The sequence below is a fragment of the Tachypleus tridentatus genome, chromosome 1 (assembly GCF_004210375.1).
Source record: "Tachypleus tridentatus isolate NWPU-2018 chromosome 1, ASM421037v1, whole genome shotgun sequence".
Classification (NCBI taxonomy): Eukaryota; Metazoa; Arthropoda; class Merostomata; order Xiphosura; family Limulidae; genus Tachypleus; species Tachypleus tridentatus.
Genome location: NC_134825.1, coordinates 28,765,678 through 28,788,414, shown reverse-complemented (window position 1 = coordinate 28,788,414; position 22,737 = coordinate 28,765,678). Strand labels below are relative to the sequence as shown.

At 33.5% G+C, this 22,737-nt stretch overlaps 1 protein-coding gene across 3 annotated transcripts in view; it reads right to left on the bottom strand.

The window, feature by feature from the left end:
• The window catches only part of LOC143244972 (eye-specific diacylglycerol kinase-like), a 324,629-nt gene that overhangs the window by 276,407 nt on the left and 25,485 nt on the right, over window positions 1-22,737 (bottom strand). The window contains exon 2 of one of the 3 annotated variants that reach the window (XM_076490634.1): window positions 14,178-14,289. The exons of 1 other annotated variant lie outside the window; for it this stretch is intronic. The gene's annotated coding sequence lies outside the window, so the exon portion shown is untranslated. Of the gene's footprint in view, window positions 1-8,633; window positions 8,929-14,177; window positions 14,290-22,737 lie in introns of those variants that run through there. One more of the 3 variants, XM_076490655.1, reaches the window with a different exon arrangement.

Genomic DNA, 22,737 nt, shown 5'->3' with positions numbered 1-22,737 from the left:
GTGGTTAGAGCTCTCAATTTCCATCTTCGAATCCCCATTCCACCCTTTGACCCGCGGGTGGATGTGCGTTATAATGTGACCGTCAACCCCATTATTCGTCGGTAAAAAAGTAACCAAAGGTTTGGTCATGGGTGGTGATGACTATCTACTTTTCCTCTAAGTCTTTCGTTGTTAAATTAGAAACAGCTAACGAAAATAGTCCTGGTGTATGTTTGCGCGAAATTCAAAACAAACAACCTGACCTGACCCTGGCCGAAAACATACACTAGTGGCGAGAAACTGAGATGGATGAAAAACTGCTGCATTTCTCTTTTTTAAAGAAGAATTTTCATCAGCCTTGAAGATAATAACACGGTTTAACATTATTATTAATTTTCCTTTTTTTGAATCATAAATGAATGTGCACACAAACCGGTATAACCGACATTCCTCTAATCACCATTAACATCAGAATGGATACTTAGTTCATCAACTCAGAGATTCAACGATCCAGTCCCCCACTGGTACAGCGGTAAATCTATGGATTCACAACGCTAAAATCAGGGGTTCGATTCCGTTTGGTGGGCTCAGCAGATAGCTCGATGTGGCTCTGTTGAAAGAAAATACACACTCGATGATCCTGATTTGATCTCTTCACAAAAAAAAATGTATTTCCAAGACGGCTGGTATGTGTATTAAAACTTTAATTAAAATAAAGTACAGAACAACGTTTCGACCTTCTTATGTCATTTTCAGGTTAACAAATAGAGTTTGCTGAGGACCTAAGATCATGTAGCAATAAATGTAGCTAGTTTATTTAAAATATCATTACTTGGTGATTCAATGGTACGTCTAAGGATTTTAAACGCTAGAATTCAGAATTCGACTCCCCGCGCTGAACAGTGTATAGATAAGATAAGCCAAAGTGTATGTAGCTTTGAACTAAGACAAACGAACATTTTAACTTTCTACGGTGTAAATAATAGATGAAGCGTTAATAGAAGTAAAGTTTTAGTCAAGATATGACACCTACATATGTATACACTTTAATTTTATTCGTATTACCTAATGATGTATAACGTTCAGTATCATGTATGATATGCATTATCTCGTATAGCATAGGTCCAAATAAGTTTTGAAAAACATGAAATAATGTTACCAAAGGTATGAATTTTATCTCCACACCTCTGTCCAAATAATATCCACATAGATTAGTATTCTATTTGATTTTCGTAAATAAGGTGCAATATTATAATATCCATGTATCTTAGTAAAAAGAAACAAAAAACAACCTTCTGAATAGTTAGTTTAATTCTTTTTGAAAAGAAAACCAAAATCTCCTAAACACGATAGCACCTCAAGTAGTGTATTCAATCATTTGATACATAACGCATCAACATATTTACGATCAGTTAATTTTACCTGAGTTTTGTTGCTTCAAACAAATGGTTATCAGGGATATGAAGAGTTTCAAAGTGGTTAGCATGGAGGCAATGTTGTGAATATATTAAGAAAAACGGGGACAATGATGACTTTATCTGAGACCTTTAAGACTGAAAAGTTGTTATAACGTTGTTTTCGTTACGGTGAAAAGTGTGATTTCCAAAGGTCTGGTATTTGGTACGAATATGCAGATACAGAACATTGAAATTAGTATAAAGTGCAAACTTGATACACCTAAAGAAGCCACTAACAACAAGTAATAGCAATTAGATAATGTGTGTCCATAACACAGAATATTATCACAGTAAACACAGATGTGAATAAGTCGTAAAATGAACTAAAGTATTTTCGAAATAACCTCTTGCTTTACAAAAGCATTTCCTATGCTGCCATGCAGTTTATCGATGCTTGTTTGTGGAGTATTATTTTAAAATGTTTATATTACACCCCAAGAGTCAGTAAAGCTGTTTATATTCTTTTGAACTTCTCAGTTTACACATAAATATATACAGACTCGTAAATGTTCATAATCGAATTTGTGTTGGCCACATTATAGTTGTGAGGTTCCAACAACAAAATTATTTCAAACATACTTAAAATGTAATGAAACGATATGCTCATCATAAGGAGGTAGATTAATTCGCTAACACAAATCATTTTCTTTTTTACCGGGATTATGGTATAGTGTGTCAGAATCTGTCTGAGTTATTAGAAGTTATGGTTCCACCAGATCACTCACACTCTTGGTTGAGATGAGACCCCAGATTTCTACTGATCTCCCATCATGCTTTACCATAGTAACAATGATAATTTTCTCCGCTCTACTGAGGCCCAGTGGGTCCAGGTGGTTAGGGCGCTCGACTCGTAATCATAGGGTCACGGGTTCTAATCCTCGTTACACCAAATTTGCTTTGCCTTTTCAGCCGTTGTGACGTTTTAACGTGACGGTCAATCCCATAATTCTTTACTAAAAGAGTTGCCCAACGATTGAATCCTCGTTACACCATATTTGCTTTGCCTTTTCAGAGTTGCCCAACAATTGGATGTGGATGGTGACAATTAGCTGCCTTCTCTCTAGTCTTACACTGCTAAATTAGGGACGTCTAGCGCAGATAGCTCTCGTGCAGCTTTGCCGAGATTAAAACCCTCAATCGTCTCCACTGTGAAACAACTGCTCGTTGATTTTTGCCGAAAAAAATTAATTTGGGCTAACTGTAGAAATCACCGTCTTGCTTGTAATTTTATAGGTTTTACACTAATGTGTCACTTTCTGATTGGTCAATTGACAATAAAGTGTAAACTACCAATATGTGGCTACAATCCAGGTCATCTTTAAAGTATAAAATGGTAGCATATGTTGTTGCGTTTTGAAGTTCATACCTTTTATACTTTTCTCTCACCCTATCCGTTATGAACCACGATAGTGGTTTGTAATAAAGGTGGCCCAGGAAGTTCAGAAAAATTCTAATATACGGGCAAAACAATTTTAAAAAGCAGGCATGTTCTTGAAATAACTTTCAAGACCTTCTGTTTCAATGGCTAGGGATGCTAAAATAATAATAACAGTAAAAAGTAGATTTTCTGAAACAAAATTAGGAATTAATCATTTGTTTTTAATATTATTATTATTCATATTATTCTTGTTTAAGAAATCTACAATAAAAACGGCTATGAACAGTTCATTCAAATCCGGCAAACCTATTAAAATTCTCTTGCACAGTTAATAGAACTATTTATATGTTGATTATTGAAAAAGAAAGAGAGGTTTTCTATCAGTGTTTTCATCGTAACTTGCGAAACCTACAACAAAAAAGGTTAACTACAGTTTGCCAAATTCTGTGCATAACTACTAAACAAACTCCTGCGAAGAATGTAGAGCTATTTTTAGTTGCTTCTTGAAAATAGATATTCCCATCCTATAGCTTTTCTAAATTTTGCTTTGCTACCAATATACGTTTTTCGAAGATACTCAAGCATCGCAAAAATGTAAAAAGCCATTAAATACCGTTATACCAGTCATAAACACATCAGTGTTTAGAGTAGATAGTTTCCAGCATTATTATCATTGATTATAGTTTTAGAAACCACTATAGAAGAAAACAGCTACGAATATTTTACTGAAACCTGGACAATAATTATGAATGCAGTACTGAGTATGTCATAGGGTAGTTTTAAAATTAATTCAAATGTTTTCGTTTCCTCACCCTGAAGAATGTTTTTAAGTTCTTCATTTACCGCTATTGAAAAAATCCGTTGTCTTACTAATACGCAATAATTGAAAAATAATTTATGCAAATTATAGCTCATTAATTGAAAACTGCCATTTTAAGGATTCATCATAACTCGGGTTTGCTGTTTTACTTTGTCTCTACGTGATTTTCTATGACTATTTAAGAGTGTGTTCTAACACTAGAAGATTACTATTACAGATTTATCTACTCTTGTGAACAATGGTTTATTCTACTGATTTCGTCCTTTGCTGAAATTGTGGATAGAATTGGCAGGGTATTTTACACTAAACTAGATAGATATACTATGTGAAATACTGCAAATGTACAAGAAATATTTAAAAAGTTGATTTACGTGACTATGCATACGTAATATATAAGATGTTGTAAGTGCTCTCGTTTGTGCACAACTTGTTAAAGTTTGCTTACTAGATAGATACCTCAGGCACAAAACCACTAGCTCGGTACTTAATTGAAAACAGACAATGGAGCAGTAAGTGTAGAAAAACATATAACATTCAACTGAATGTATATGAACGTATGTAGCTTAAAATGTATTCTCCATAAACGGACATAAGACAAACTTAAGAAGTAAGGTTGTTAAAAATTGTTAATTTACAAATGGGAATGGATATCGCGAAAAATTTTAGAACAGGTTCAGTTAAAAAATATATTTTCAAACCTACAACTAGGGATTGTTTAAAAAAAAGTAAACAAACCAGGCTGGAAACATTAACTATATTATTTTTTTCAAGCTACAAGTCCTTATTTTAAATCCATTAAAATTGATAAGTACTCTAGTCCTGGGGTCAAAATAGAAATTTATAGTTTCAGAAAATATGTAATTATTATTTTATTATTTATGAATTTCGCGCAAAGATACTAGAAGGCTATCTGCGCTAGCCGTTCATAATTTAGCAGTGTAAGACTAGAGGGAAGGTAACTAGTCATCACCACCCACCGCCAACTCTTGGGCTACTCTTTTACCAACGAATAGTGGGATTGACCGTAACATTATAACGCTCCCACGGCTGAAAGGGCGAGCATGTTTGGTGCGAACAGGATTCGAACCCGCGACTCAAGGTTACGAATCGAACACTTTAACCCACCTTGCCATGCCGGGTCAGAAAATATGTAGATAATATTTCCAGCCCAGTTTGTTTACTTTTTTAAAGCTCTTGCTTGTCAGCTTGAAAATATAATATTTACATTTTGATTCAACTTGTTTCTGTACTTTTTTGACAATCCCCATTCCCCTTTCTAAGTTAAAAAATTAATTAACATTTCTTTTTATATGTGCTTTTGTCTAACATTTACTCAGGTGCAGGTGATTACCAGAAAGGTAATTATATCTACTGAGGTGGTTATTAAAGGTAAACTAACGTCATTATATCAACTCTGTAATAAATTTTGTAATTATATTTGCTGAGAATGTTAGTAAAGTAATCATTTTTTAATATTTTTTAACGCTTGGTTGGTTCGTTGTAATTAAGCTCAAAACTGCACAATGGGCTATCTGTACTCTGCCTACCACGAGTATCGAAACTCTGTTTCTTGTCCTTGTAGGCCCGCAGACACATTTGTGTGCAACTGGGGGCTTTTTTTTTGTATCAAAACGGTTACCTGCAACCTTTATTAATATGGCTGAATTTACTTAAGAAGTTATGGGGTACACAATACTCATACGCTACAAAATAGTTAAGAAAATGAAATGGCCATGAGAAGCATGAATATATGACTAGGTTTATTAACAAGCCCATAACAGACAGAATGATTTGACTATGATTGCGATAGACATAATTATGCAACAGTTGTACTGAGATGATTACCAAGAATGGATTGTTTATTTCTTACCTTTATTCAAAGCTACACAAGGGCTATCTGCACTTGTTATTCATAATTTTGAACTCATTTGGGAAGGCAGCTAGTCAACAGCACCCATTGCCAACGTTTGGTCTACTCTAATCAAATAATATGATTTTATCATCACTCCTGTAATTCACTCATTTACGGCTCAAAGTGAGTAGCCAGATGGAGACAGTGAGACTCAAGAAAAAAACCCATGGATACTCGGATATACAGCACAGCAAACTAACCACTGAACTACGCCCCGACCTATCGGAGACAGAATAAATTGTCTCTATCTACTAAGACTGTTGTCAGAAACACGTTAAATAAGAATATATTAACAGGTCTCGTACGTTATTTGAACTACAATTTGAGCATCTCTCGGTACATCACACACACAAGATTGATATACACATATAAAAATATCACATACACTAAATACTATAATTGAGAAAGCAGAAAAGTGCGTCATGAGATAAAGCTTTTCTCTGTACAGTTAGTTCAATTCAAAATGGCACAAAGTACAAAAACACGTATTTCTAGCTTGTATCTATGAGACTTTATAAGCAATTGAATATTAAAGACAGCGAACATTTACCACAACATCTTTCCAAGTATCACTTGATCCAGTACGCAAATGCACTTCAGGCACTGTTTTCCAAACAGTGGGGCGCTTACCCCCTTGGAGAGCCTCAAATTAATGGCCTAAGAATCGGACGAGTTGAAGACGATGATAACAAAACTACCAGTGTGCTCTCAAAGCTTCTTTGGCTTTCTTATTTACCAACTCCTTACATTCGTTTAAAAAAATAGTTAAAGCGGTAAAAAAAATTGACTTTGCTGTTATCAGTTGCTAAAATTATTTTAATGTGAACGGAGGAGGAGAACTTCGCTGAGTTAGGATGGGCCGCTGTTTATAGTTTGAAAGTCAATGACTTAAGGCATTAGTTCTTGACTGTTTTACTTATTTATATTCCACTCACTATCAGAGGAGTTCACATCTTGCATTGTATTAGGCATTTTTGCCTTTTCCAATAATTATTGTAACACTGGGTGAGATTATTCATTTTATGCGTAAAACAGTTGCGAAATCCAAGTAGTAGTAGAGGGATTGATTGAAATATCAACGCAGTTTATTTTTGTGTGTTACTATTGTTTGTTTGTAATTAAACACAAAGCTACATAATGGGCTATCTATGCTCTGACCCCAACGGGTATCGAAACCCGGTTTCTAGTGTTATAAGTCCACATACATACCCCTGTGCCACTGGGGTCTCTTAAATTGTGCCTCCCGCTAGTACAGCGGTATGTCTCCGGATTTACGACGCTAAAATCAGGGGTTCGATTCTTCTCGGTTGGCTCAGCAGATAGCCTGAGGTGGCTTTGCTACAAGAAAACACACAAACACACCCACCCTAAATTGTTATCATACACTGAGTGTTACTCGATTTTTCATCGAAATATTAGATATTAATATTGGTATTGGTTGATGCGAAAATGATTGTTTAATCACTGATGAATGATGACAAAAATATTATGACAAGCCATTTAGACACACAGATGTATATTGAATGTTCTATACAATACTATACATTCTTATCATATAGTTCTCCGGTGGAATAGAAGAAACTTTATGAAATAAGAACATTTAAATCTAGGTTTTTTTTTCCCCCTCTGTGGAAAATGCAGATAATCCAATGTGGTTTTCCTCTAAAAACATAGAAACATTATTTGGTCATACAAAAAAACGAGAAATGAGGTCTAACTTTATCTATCAACTTGCCTTTTATAAAATATTAAAAGCAAACGAAAAGATAAACAAATATCTATATACAGAGAAATATTAACCGTAAAAACTATCAAAGTCAGATTCTGATTACGTTTATGTAGATAAATCTATTAAGATAAGTTCATCACACGTAAAAAGGCGGCATAAAAGTTTTAATAGTCTTTCGTGGAAAAACTGTACATAATTTAGCACAGTATCTGCAGTTAACACAATTTTCTCGACTTAGGGATAAGAAATAATCAGCCAGAAAAAAAAATAGTAGTTATAGATTTGATATTCCTGCTTCTTCATACTACTTCTGTTATAGACCGAACAATAACCCTTTAGCCTTTGTTAACCTTGAACTATTTGCTAGTTAACTTTGTAACTAACCTCCCTCATTTTTTCTGCTTTGATCTTCATCAGCTTGTTTCCTTAGCCACACTTAGGACTATTTTAAAGATTTGAGATACTTTCACAATAATTCTAATGTTCTCTTGATCTTTCCTGGTAAAACAGGGTTAGTTTCAGTGTGTGTGTTACACTGGCTGACATTTCATGCCGCAGTTTACTCTTCTTTTTTAATGAAAATTACTGTGAAAAGACTAAATGGGTCTCAGTTTTAAAAATATAATTGCAGTTTTAACAGTCGTAATGTTTCATATCTAACAAATATCGTGAATACAACTGTAATTATTCAACTGTTTTACAGTGTACTATATTCAAAGATGCTCAGTATGTGATGAATCGTAATCAATTATTCCAAAGGACTAAACGGCAAGTTCAGATATTCCAGGATTCAGTTATAGCCGGCGCTAATTTAAAACTGCTAACCGGTGAAATCGGCTGCAACTTTTATAAATGCGTCCACGTTCAAACTGCAAATCTCCTACCATGGTATATCATATGCTATAACTTAAGACCTTATGATCTACATAAAAATTGAATAACTTAAGCTAGATATATATTACAATAGTTCTAATATAGGAAAGCTATGTCATACTAATAAACCTGAATATATTTACATGCAATACATAGATAAGTATTCACAGTTTGTAACCAAAACACAATTATAATGTACACGTTCATATGTATTGCAATTTAACATATGTAAACAGCAATTAGAGATTTCACACACAAAAAATATTACGTTTGACTTTTTGTGTCATGTTACTGATGGGTGGTTCAGTAAGCTACGTTGGCGGTTTTTGATACAACATTATCTGTACATTTGGCCTTGTGATGTTCTTTTATTAAAGATGTTACAGGCATAATTAAAGATTATTTATTTCAATAAAAGTATAATTTTGAAATTCGCTCGTTTTTTTTCAAATTATATGCAACAAATTGGTTAAGGTTTAACTTACCCAACTATATTGATTGTGGCAGCTCTGTGTGCTAGTATAAATAGGTGGTAAAAATCCGTCCTTAAATCATTCAATAATTGATGAAAATTAAACACTTGTTACTATTCCTGCCTTAAAACTCATAATACGTCTGCGGATCAGTGCTAATAATTTTCCGGATATTAATTCTTTTATAAAATTGGCATAAAAGTTGTTTTTATATGAAAACAGGGAATGAACGTTTGCTTCTACTTTTTTTTTTTAAAGGGTTGAGTGTCCGAATTTAAAAACACTTGTTGAGGGTAGCGAAGAAGAGAGGTAACCACAGCTTGGAGGAGTCTGGTAATCGGTGAGGTTACACACAGCGCCCACTCTTTATAACTACAACAAGCAGGTTTCAGTATCGATTTTGCGCCTCTATGTCGTCTTCTGTGCAAGAAGGTGACGTTGAGAATACGAAAGCCTTTGAACGGGAGCCGTATCTATGGTCCTTTGATAAAATTCATTAATCTTCAAATATATACTTATGGAAAGACGTACATACCTTACTTCTCGTTTTATATATAAAACTGTGCTTTCTACGACTCGTTGTAAAAACGTGTTTACTCGCTGAACAAATATTGCTTTATAGAAGAGACAAAGGTACAATAGAAACTGTAGGTTTTGTTATACAAAAACGATTTCTACTGTTGCATAGAAATAAAACAGTACATGTATAATTATTCTAAGATGACTGTGCTCCTTTCTTCTAATGTCAGCTATTTTTAATTGCGACAAAAGATAGTGTTTGTCAATTATCATAATATCACACGACTCATTTAAATATTAGATATAAAAGCGCAAAATAACTAATTTCTGCAAAGAACAATACAGCTGATTTATTCACAGGATTCAAATGAATAAAAAATTTACGTATTTATCAGTTATCGACAAGTTTAATACTTTCCGTTATGACGAAAAACCCACTTGAAGTAAAAATGTATCTCAAGATGGCTGGTTTGCTTTGTTTATTTGTTTGTTTTGGAATTTCGCACAAAGCTACTCGAGGGCTATCTGTGCTAGCCGTCCCTAATTTAGCAGTGTAGGACTAGAGGGAAGCCAGCTAGTCATCACCACCCACCGCCAACTCTTGGGCTACTCTTTTACCAACGAATAGTGGGATTGACCGTCACATTATAACGCTCCCACGGCTGAAAGGGCGAGCATGTTTGGCGCGACAGGGATGCGACCCGCAACCCTCAGATTAAGAGTCGCACGCCTTAACACGTTTGGACATGCCGGGCCAGGCTGGTTTGCAAACTCTCTTTGTTAACCTGAAGATGATTTACGGAGGTCAAAACGTTTTCTCTACTTTAATTTAATAAAAATTTTAATATCCATACCGCCCGTATTGAAAAACAGATCAATACTGCATTTTAATGAAGTTTTAGGAAAATACTTTTGCATCAAAAGATATCTTTGTTCCGTAGGACATAACTTAATTAAAGATATAGACGAATATACTGCGAGTGCAGGAAATAGGAGAATAAACACTGGTATACATACATAACGAACTAGCCTTTAACTTTTTGACTGCCAAGTAGTTCATCGCATACGGCAACTCCGAACCAAGTCCAAAATACAACTCTAATGCTTCTTCATTTTGTAACTTTTTTTCGTGACGCCATTTTGGATCGAAACTGAAACAATTTGTAAGTAGGTCAAATGCATGTATGGTGCTGACATCTAGCATTGAAGTTAGGTATTATTGAGAACGAATTAACTCGTCCATGGCACTGTGTTACCTATCGGCTTGGACGAGTTATCTCGTCTACGGCATTGAACAGGTTAATTTCAGATAACCAGACAAACAATAAAGGAATGTTGACAACATATTACAGTAAAACAGATAAAGACTGGATTTTATATTAAATGAAAATATGAGTAATTTAACTAATTAAACATTGCTTTGCTTTCTGTTTGCATTTATTTTTCAATTAACAATACTGAAGGCCGGGCATGGCCAAGCGTGTTAAGGCGTGCGACTCGTAATCTGAGGGTCGCGGGTTCGAATCCACGTTCCGCCAAACATGCCGCCCTTTCAGCCGTGGGAGCGTTATAATGTGACGGTCAATCTCACTATTCGTTGGTGAAAAAGTAGCCCAAGAGTTGGCGGTGGGTGGTGATGACTAGCTGTCTTTTCTCTAGTTTTACATTGTTAAATTAGGGACGGCTAGCACAGATAGCCCTCGAGTAGTTTTGTGCGAAATTCAAAAACAAACAAACAACAATACTGAAAATTTTTGTTCGAGGAAGGATTATTTAAAATTAAAACAATAAAATTATTAAATTAATCTTGAAACACTTGCCGAGAAAAAGTTTATACATAATCTAAGTAACTATAGTTTGTGAGAACGTTCAAACTGAATATATATGATTTATATATGTTTTCATAATAAGTTCGAACTTAATGTGCCAACAGCGTGGCTTGGTTCTGTGGTAGTACTCTGGATACCGGCAAGCCGGACTGGATTACGAAAAAAAACACAAAATATTTTATCCACCTTAATGTGTGAGTATGTTATAAGAACAACAGTTTGGTGGGTGTAAGATGCTCCTGACTGGTTGCCATCTTTTCCTCTATTCGGGTATTGAACATTATGGGTGGAGGCTGATAACCTTAATAGATTTGGCATAAATAAAACACACAGATCGCTCAACTCTACCAATTATAGCTAAGTCGTAAAAACAAGCGAATTAAATAACACAGCTGATTGTAGTTCACTCTTTATTTTTTTTTGTGTTGTCCACTGGACAATTATTCATCACAGCAATGATCTATAGGATATAACAATCTAACAAACAAATGTAATGGCATGTATGCAATTCTGGAATGGTAAAAAAACAACCAGTAAAACTGAAATGGTAGGAAGGTAAGATTTAGCCTAATACATCAATATCATACTACAGTCCACATAAGTATATAAGAGTGTCATAATACTACACTAGTTAAAATTTTAATCTAAAGCATTAGATTCAGTAACCTTCCTAATACTTGTTAGATATCGTGAGAGTTAAGAAATCAGTTTATTTCAGTTACCCTATATCGGTTATTATTTCTGATAGAAAGTAAACCATCTATATGGTTCAAAACACAAAAGCAACTTATAAATTAATAAAGTCAATCCGTTATAACAAAATGACTAGAAACATTAAATATCGTAAGTCATTAAAACCACAGATTTTAGCGTTGAAAGTCTGTAAATTTTGTGTTTGTTTTTGAATTTCGCGCAAAACTACTCGAGAGCTATCTGCGTTAACCGTACCTAATTTTACAGTGCAAAACCAGCTGGAAGGCAGCTAGTCATCACCACCCACCGCCAACTTTTGGGCTACTCTTTTACCAAGGAATAGTGGGATTGACCGTCACATTATAACGCCCCCACGGCTGAAAGGGCGAGCATGTTTGGTGCGATGGAGATGCGAACCCGCGACCCTCAGATTACGAGTCTCACGCCTTAACCCACCTGGCCATGCCGGGCCACATCCGTAAATTTACTGCTGTCCCACCAGAGAAATTTTCATTTAAAATAATAATAATAAACTTAAATAGAGTGGTATAAAAATCCACGCCTTCTTGAAACTGCTTTCTCTTTCATTAGTCAAGCTCATTCTGTTTGTGTGTGTTTACTTGTAGCAAAGCCACAGCGGACTATCTGCTGAGCCCACCGAGGGGAATCGAACCCCTGATTGTAGCGTTGTAAATCCGTAGACATACCGCTGTACTCGCGGGGGGCCATTCTGTTTGTCCAACACGACAGTTTCTGTGAAGGACGCCAAGGTTAATTATAGGTTACTAATTATCTATAATGCTTCACTGCTGCATGCGAGTTTTGGCTTCTGAGACCGATTCAAGGAAATAAAATACATAAAAGTCCACTGTAGCTGCATCAGAGAAAATTACAAATATATGGTTGAATAGATTGCTGGGATTGAATATTGTTCGGCCATCTTAGTTGTGAAAACAGTTGATTTCAAAAGCATTTGGATGTTTGATTTGTAGGTTTCCATAAATTTTGATTTCTCGTCTATGTAAATTATAGTTTTCAGTCAATGCTGAAAAACAAGTAAAGAGGGCCTAATCTTGAGTACCTTTTTAATCTTAAATCGAGTGTGGCCCAATTGGCAGTGTACCGGAATATAGATGCAAGATTTCGTGACTTATGCCCCAGTAATGCCAAAATAAAACCATCAATCGCACTGTGAGGATGTGGAGACGATATAAGAGCGATGGTTAAGTTATAATATTATAAAATTGTGACGATGGGTAGTGTTGAGTAGCTGCCTTCCTTCTGTCAATACCAATACAACATTGCTAGCGGAGATAGTCCTCGAATAACTATGAGCAAAATTTCAGGTTAAGAATCAAAAAAAAGTTTTAATGTCAAAAATGCAAATTAATATGTTAGTACATTTTGATTTTAAACTATAGTAGTAAATTATTCTATCACACAGTAAATTCAACACAAATATTTTATCAACCAGAGGTGCTATTTTTTAGATAATTTTAAGCTTAGAAATGCAATTCAAATATGTCTCTTGTGTGTAACGACTTAGCTAGTTTGGCGGACGGTATTTCCATGATTCTGCTATTGTCGCCAGTTTTCGCCTAAAAAAACTCGCTCTCACTATTTTTGAGACATGAGTGTGGCCGACGAGTTGTCAGTTGCTTGTGTTAACTCTTTACCCAGTCTCAAGTGTATCACTTCAAAATTAGGTACAGCTAGCGCATGTAACTCTCAAATAACTTAGCGCGAAATTCAATAAAAATGAGAAAATACAAAACAATTTAATTAAAATTTTAATGGCTTCTGGAAATCAGTTTATTTTAGTGACGCGGTATCTGTTATTACTTCCGATAGAAAGTAAACCAACTTTATGGTTCAAAACATAAAAGCATCTTATGAAGTCAACACATTATAACAAAATGACTAGAAACATTAAATATCGTAAGTCATTCCACAATAGAACTAAATATCATATAGATTAGAATTCATTTAATCATTATCTGGAAATCCTCTATACTTACAATATTCTCAACTGTAAATCCATTAACATCTCTGGAGATTTGTTTAGCTAATGTACAAATAGAGGAAATAAACAATGCAATATAATCATCCCCACTGTTGTTTCGGCGATAAGCCTGATGACTTATAACTCTAAAAATCGGAATTCGACACCTGCGATGGACAGACCACGGATGTTCTATTGTGTACTTTTGTTTTAAACAATAACCAGACAAAGGAAAATGATCATCACGAACGTAAAATGAATATAACATTCAAAATTACAACCAATAATGATAATCTAAGTTTGAGAAAAGAGGGAGCATGTTCTTACAACTATTTAATTCAAATATCTTTAGAATTATTCTTTTACTTGAAATATTGGACAGATCTAATGCAAAGTTAACATAAATATCTCAAGGTTTGTTTGTTTTCTTATCGTCACACGCTCAGTTACCTGCGCTCTGTCCAGTAAGGAAGTAGAACCTCGGATTATAACGTTCTAAATAAGTAAACTTACCGGAGAAGTCTCAACACCGTAGTTGTTTTTATTTTACATCTGTTTCTTTCTTTGTTGGAAGTAACTAAAATTCTTACACTGTTATGCGATGCCTGTAATGATAACTTCATAACTGAAAGGCAAAACAACAAACATGTAAAATGTCGTTTACACGAATTTATTGTAAAAAAAAAACAACTTATTCCAGTACAAAAATACAGCTTACAAAATTTCAACTAGATAAACACAACTGATGGAAAAGTAAACTTAGTGCGCTTTGAAATAATTATTCTGAGTATACGTAACAACAAATCCTTTGTACGAATACCCGCCTCTTTCGAACTATAATATTTCAAAACAGCTGTGCGTTCTTTTTTTCACGTCAGTTTTGATCACGTGGGACGGCAGTGTCTTGAAAACAAAAGTATTGGCTGTACTTATCAATCCCTAGAAATATAATATTACTTTTTTGGCAATCATTTATTTTTAGCAAGCTCTGGTGATAGATGGTAACGTCAAGATTCTCTCTAGCGAACCAAAACACGTATAAATACTATTCCTATTTGTCTACACATTTATAAGCGGGTGACAAATGGCGATATATATATATATATATGCTCAATTTTCAATCGGAACACCTAAGCGATTAGACAAATCGGTAGCTGATAAGTTTTTACATGCTATATTCTTTTCATGGTTAACTCTAAATAAAATAAACAACTGAAGAAACTTTAAATATATTTTTAGTTATATGTGCAACAAAAATAATGGTTAAAAACGGACCAAATGCAAGTTAAATAAATATTAAACCCCCTGAATACAGTTATACTTTAACTCTTTTATGTCCTTGATATACATTTATTTGTATTATAAGCATGTCACTTAAAAGTATTATATTTTCCACTTGTATAGCTACATGTACATATATCGTGAGTGTTTTAGTTACTTCTACACTGTATTTGAATATATAAAGTTTAACCTTCAAACGCATATGTAGATAAATGAAATATACTCAATAAAGTTGAAAATAAAACTGCAATTAGCCTTTTATATTGAACAATGATTGACTTAGTAGTTTTCACACAATTCTGAAACGGCCCAACCACGTTGTATCAAGTCTTAACATAACATTGTGTACATGAACAGTTTTATTTTACAACTAATACTTCCATACACAGTAAATGTGCCGTTGACTCAATGTTATGTACCGATCAAGAATGGAACTGATAACTAATGATGAGACTAATATGTGATATATTATACGATGGTGAAATATAATTAAAACATATATATGCCTATATTTAGAACGTTCACAAAAAAACGTTTCGTTTTAATGCCACAAAAACGAAGATGGTGTGGTGATGTCAAGAAAATTGGGAAGATGGTGGTCATCTGTTATCCTTTAAACATAAAATCTACCTTATGAATCCCAAGAGAAGCTAAACTAAATCAGATCGATCACAAGGTGATGGATTGCTACAATATCACTAGTAACTAACAGGAGTTTATTATTTGGTCACGCTATACATCTTTCTTGGAACACGTTGTCGTAACAGTTCCCAGAAATATATTTAACCCATGAATACATAAAACGGAAATTCAGGAAGTTCTGTACAGAGTAATTATATAGTTTAGAAGCTTTTGGTCACGGCATTGCTCGCGCAAGGCATTTCAATTTCCTCTATGCTAATCAAAATGATTTCCACAAATCTCTTTAGTAATCAAATATACTCCTAAAGCTCAGCATGTTCGAGAAGAAAGAAACTATCGCGATGAAAACTGGAACATTTTAATGTATTCTGTTCCAGTTTAGAAAGTTGTAATAAAAGTTTGTGAAGTATCATGGTGTAATCTTTACTGATGGTCAGATTTTAAGCAACTCTGGCCTGTGGCCAACAAACAGTTACAAATAAGAGCAGAGTTATGGAAGATGAATATCTGATGATCAAATATGCTGGCATGTTTTCCACAAAGTTTTAAGTACTCTTAGAGCTTTAAATCACTATTTGGAAAAAAACAACAACATAGAACCAAAGTGAAACGTTATTCTATAATGATTTTGTCGGAAGAATACTTATTAAAGCTTCTATGATGTAATATTTCTCCATATAGAAAGTGCAGCTTTATATTTTCCTTAATTAATGTACTTGTGTTAGAATGTTTTAAAAGATTTTCAGTTTTTAACACTTATTTCCTAACGGTTTCGTTACGTTTTCTAGAGACATTTGTTAGCTGATAGCACATCAATTACACTGTTTTTATGAAATATTGCCGGTGGAAATTTTTTCTCAAAACTAGAATCCATCAACAACGTTTTTGAAAGTTAGAAATCTTACTAAAACATATCGACGTAGCACAAGTCTTGGAAATTATGAAATGTGATTAACTCGAACAATAAAAAAATTGTAATGTCATTTACAATATCCATCACAATTAAATTAATTTACTTTATTATTGCTTGTGTGTGCACCTTTCTATTTCTATTGAAAAATAATTTTCCCATGACAATTTAAAATAATAAAATAAATCACTGTTGTGTTGAATTTGTTGTGCCAGCTCCTTACTTAGATTACAAGAACGTTTATTAAATAAGAAAGACTAATGTTTTATTCATAAAAAAGAGAGAGAGAGAGAAGTACAGCGCCTAAATGTCATAGTAATACACTAATGTGAACGAATGGTATATTGCACATGGTAATATACATATACTTCGTATACACGTTGATGTAGAACAGAATTATAATATTACATTGAAATTTGTACGGAAAATTACAAATGTTGTACCAGTTCCGAACTTCTTTATCTCTAGGTGCGGATCAACCAATTTTTATGTTCGAGTTACATTATTCTAGTTCTGAATACAGTTTTTAATGTGCATGGCTTTATAGGCATATTGATAATGTGTTAATACTTCTTGCCTCTTAATTTGGTTGCCTCAGGGCAAGGCTTTTGAGTGAACATTAATTCGTTTCACTTCAGCATAATTTATGCCTAAGGTATCTCTGTTCTCTTGGAGATATACGAAAGAGCATTGCCGAAAAATAAAGAGTTAACTTACTGAAAGTTAAAGTAACTTTTCCCAAATTCGATTAAAAAGTGATGTTTTTCTTTCAAAATCTAGCTTCTTAACCTTTTGTCTCTAAAGATTTTAATAAAGAAATATTACATTTTATTATTATATTTATCTCTTATATCATTCTTAGAAAACGTTTCTGATTATATTTACCCAGAAAGCGATTCATGTTTTACAACAATTGGGTGTGGTGTATTATCGTAGAATTTTACGCAAATCCTTTTGTCGTGATAATGGATTCAGTAACCCGAATTTTGAGTGTGTTGTTTTCTATACCCTTGGGAAAGGTGGCATTTAACTCTCTACTGCAGGCATTAAAAATATCGGGAAAATGTTTTATTTGAATTGTTTACTTAAATGGGTCTATATTACACACAAAAATATTTTTTTGTGAAATATATTTCGTAATTTATAAATAAATAAATTACTTTGGGGTAACGTTGTTCAATTGAAATAGGAATGAAAATAATTTCATTGTTTATTTACATTGTTACCTGGAAATAATACCATTCAATTTATGAATCGAAGTATTCGTATACGGAATAAGCAACAAAGTTAGGTTTATCACTTGTACGTTATGACATACAATGGAGAAACAGTGATTTCAAATCTATACTCGGAAGTAAAAATAGTATTAAAAATGGACAAAACCCTAACATTTCTTTAAGAATCAAAATCAACTTCATTAGTAATATAAAGTACAAAATTTTGATCTTATTTTAAAACTGATAGAATATAAATAATCTGATAAGCCCTGTATAACAGTTTCTTATCTAAAAGATGCAAATATATCGTCTCATGAATCCATGTAAATAATCGAAACTAAGACTAACTCTAAGAAATGTAACACAAAATAAAACTAATTAGACAAAACACACAATAATAACAGATAATATTTACAACATGAGATAAAAACATTAATACTCTTTTAATGTAAGGAACTTAAGACCCGAAAATGATAATGTTAATCTGGATATGCACATCACTTACAAACAGGGCTGAAAAGTAAAACTACTTAAGATGTTTGACTTCAATCAAATCAATTAGGAATATGAGTCAAACAAACTAGTTGGAAGGTAAAAATCATTGTATAATTCTCTTGCTTTTTTTAAATGTATTAACTGAGTGTTTATTCACTCACCACACAAAGGAATTAATTCAATCTTTTGTGCCAACATATAACAAACAACTAGAGTTCACCATAAATTTTAGGTTTATAACCCAAGACATCTGGTTTTATACCTTATGCTAGAAGAGCACAAATAGCTCACTATATGAATTTTCGCTTAACAACAAACGAGATAATTAAGAGTGATATACTAAACCTTTGAAGTTAGGTCACTGTTCAGTACGTCAGTAAAGAAAGGGTAATTGATATAAAGTGATAGTTAACCAAACCTTTCTGAGCTATCTGTTATTAGACTCGCAGATATATTTAAAAATTTAATTGTTTTACAAAACTTTTGAACTTAAAATTTGATGTTCCAGGTATACTTCATTTAAATTTGTGTATTATAACACAGAAAATTATTGTAGAGCTCATAAGCGCAGGATTACAGTGATGTGGTATTACAACAACTTCTAACATATAAATATATCATTATTTATAGATTTTGATACTCTACGAGATATATAGTAACATATAATAAAATAGGTTGAAGACGTTTTAAAATAAAACTACTTTTAGTACAAATTACAATGAAGTGTTGTTTTACCATTAATTTAGTTTTCTAATTGTAAGGAGTGAATGTACTGACTTTATTGTTATGAAATGTAAAAGATGAGACTGTTATAGTTTCCTCAATACGAGTTTTAAACAAGTCAAACATATGAATGTTACGTAAAACACAATCGTAAACAATGGCTCTTTATATGTGCTGTATTTTGGAATTATTTATACAATAAAAGTGAGTTTCATCCGTTACAGAAATAATGAACTGGACGAAGGGAAATATAAAAGGCTGAAAATTAATTAGCAGTTACTCATTTATTATTAGCTTATTAATGCTTATCCAATACGTTTATGTAATCTAGCAATCGTTAAAAATCAATCGATTATTAGTAATTAACCTGGCAAATGCCCATTACTGTCTGGTTCCTGCCGAAATTAATACTGGCTTACAGCTAACCGGTTACTTGTGGACAGTTTTTGAAACGATCAACAATATATCAAATCAACGTTAGCCAGGAAAACAACAATTAATATCTATCCGATTAATTTGGTTAATTATTATATTTTCAGAGCTTTATAGCTTATGATTGTTATAGCTTGATCAATCTAACAAGCTATAGAAACTATCCCATTATTCGTAACTTATTTAATATTTATTAAATAATCACATAATTAATACTTATTAACACAAATGTTTTTTATTCAAATATATTCATATCATCGTTCATCTCGTTCTATTCTCTTTTTTTTTGTTAAAAGTAAATTTCTAAACTTCACAAATAATTCATAGAAAAGAAATATTGGCAAACGTTTAAAATATACCAAAACAATTTAAAGAAAGAAGCGTGGTTTTTGTAATGAATAAACTATGTTACACATAATTTTAGTATAATTTTATAGACAATTTATCTCTGTATAAAAAAAAAAGAAGAAAGTGGGGTAAGACGACCCTCTTCCCGCAAAATAACTACCTCTGTGTAGCATTATTTGCTTCTCGTCATTTAGACTCAATTACATATAACTAGTGCTTATGTGCGTGCCCGGCATGGTCGAGCACGTTAGGCGTGCGACTCGTAATCGTAGCCCAGTCGGGCTAAACATGCTCGCCCTTTCAGCCGTGGGGGCGTTATAATGTGACTGTCAATTCCACTATTCGTCGGTACAAGAGTAGCCCAAGAGGTGGCGGTGGGTTGTGCTGCCTTCCCTCTACTTTTACACTGCAAAATTAGGGACGGCTAACGTTTCTCCTCCTGGTTGGGGGTTGTGCAGTAGGCTAACAATCTGCTCGCTTAAAAAAACCAGCTTGTTAATGAATCCGCAAGCGATTGCGGCCCCATGTTCCTTCATGGAATCGAGTGGCATAATAATTGCTCATATGTATAACTGCATAAATACACTGGTTGAGGCTCTAAGCATGGAAGTAGTATTAATAAAACTTTACATGCTCACGTAATCAGATGATTGTAACTCAAAAATATTTAACTCGGGGAAATATATATACATCAGAGGATCGTAATTTGTCATGTAAAAAAACATGTGCTAGGGTGTTTTTTTTTTATATACGAAACTCAATAACAATAAATAGTTTAAGTGATTAGATTGTTTGGTTTGTTTTGAATTTTGCGCAAAGTTACTCGAGAGCTATCTGCGCTAGCCGTTCCTAATTTAGCAGTGTAAGACTAGAGGGAAGGTACCTAGTCATCACCACTCACCTCCAACTCTTGGACTACTCTTTTACCAGGAATAGTGGGATTGACAGTCACATTATAACGCCCCCACGGCTGAAAGGCGAGCATATTTGGTGTGACGGGGATTCGAACTCGCGATCCTCAGATTACAACTTGAACGCCTAAACCAACCTGGCCATATGCTGGGCCCAAATGATTAGAATAATTGCCAGTTGTGTATAACATTATTTTGACTTCTACCACTTAGTGCATCGACGTAACGTTAAAATGGTATTGTTAATAGTAAAGTACGTTTAGAGCTCTATTTGTTCTTACTGTTTCACTTTAAAGGAGAAAATTAAATAAGTCTCTTATGTTTCTAAGATAATATTTGATTTTCTATTGATAATATTTGACATTGATATTGGTTATTTGATACTAAACTATTTTTCATCTCAAAATAAAGAACATGCCAGCTGAACAAGTTTCTTACTCGCTAGAGCCCATATTTTCTAGAACATTTCTAATGCAGATGTTCTGTAACTAAAAATAAATCTTAATGCAGAGACTAAAGACTGGCTGTGAAAATTGTTCTCAACCAAAAACAACCTCGATAAAATTCTCACTAATATTGACGCTGAAGCAAAACAGAAATCCTTCAATAATTCAGCCGTAAGTTTGATGGCTTATAACATTAAAAATCGGGTTTTTATACCCATGGTTGCCACAGAACAGATATCTTGTCGTGTTGCTATGCGCTTAATAACATAACAAAGAGAAAAGAAAACACAAACATTCACGAAATACAATAACGGTAATGAATATTAGTTCAAGATATCAACACTAAGTTTTTTAACAAAGGTTGCACACAAAACAGCTTTGTTTTAGATCACGTGTACGTTCCATTCAATATTTCAGTAATAAGCATAAGAAATTCATTTGATAATACACAAGAACTACTTACTTATTTTTTAGTATATCGTACTTGTGACTTAGTTCCGTGTCTCCGAATTTACAATGCTAAAATCAGCGGTTCGAATCCCCTCGGTGGGCTCACCAGGTAGCCCAATGTGGCTTTGTTATAATAAAACATATACAGTGTTTACTGTTACAGTGGTACTGTAAAGTACCATATGTTAGTTGGCTTTTTCCTTTATAACAACACTTTTCAACGCTTTCAGTTTGAAACTGAATTAGAATCTGGACTTTCGGATGGCACTTCACAATCTCCATGCTAGCTGCTATTTCTGTCTCCGTTAAATACATGAAGAAAATGGTCCTTTTCTTCCATTATCTTAATAAAATTTACATCTAGTGATAATTAAACTTTATTCACTGGCTGTCATATGACGAATCATGATGTTGCATTATCGCTTCTTCTTTATGGTACCATCAATTGTAGAAACAATATCACCACACAGTTATAGAACTACTCTTTCACTCACGCAAAATGTTGTTTAAATTTATCAGTCTCAGGTCTCTCGATAAAACCTACGAGAGTTTCCATACATTTGAAACTTTGATTCGTCTGTCCATTTCACATCCTACCATTCAATCTTCCAATTTCTGGGATCCTTTTCAAACTTTATGCTCACGCGTGAAATATTAAGCCTTTTGCCTTCAGACATTCTTTGTAGATCAGATACTTGCAAACGTCTTCGAATATTAGTATTTCTACGTCACGTCCTTTCTTAATATTAAGTTTCAGAGAAATATGATAGAAGTTCGTCTTTGTTACCATAAGTAAGAACTTGTGCTCACTTTAACAGTTTAATTTTGGATTACGTAATTTTTTCCCTTCTCAATTTCAGTTATGTCTACTGCGAAGTTTTTAAATGTCGTTAATATTTACTGATTATTCCATGTAACTGTATGATTGTTAACCTGAAGATGACCTAAGGTCGAAACGCAGTTCTGTACTTCATTTTAATTAATGTTTTAATTAAATAAATCTTCTATTAGAGTTACAAGGGCTATTGAATTTAATAAAAGTAATAACTGTTGTGCTCTAATACTATTAGCGCATATTAAAAACTATAATTCACTATAATTAGTCTTGATTTAAAAGTCTATACAAATAACTCTCTAGGTCTGAAACCGTTAACAACAAATGATGAAAACAACGGCTCTTATAACATATATTTGTGAATATATATATATATATATGAA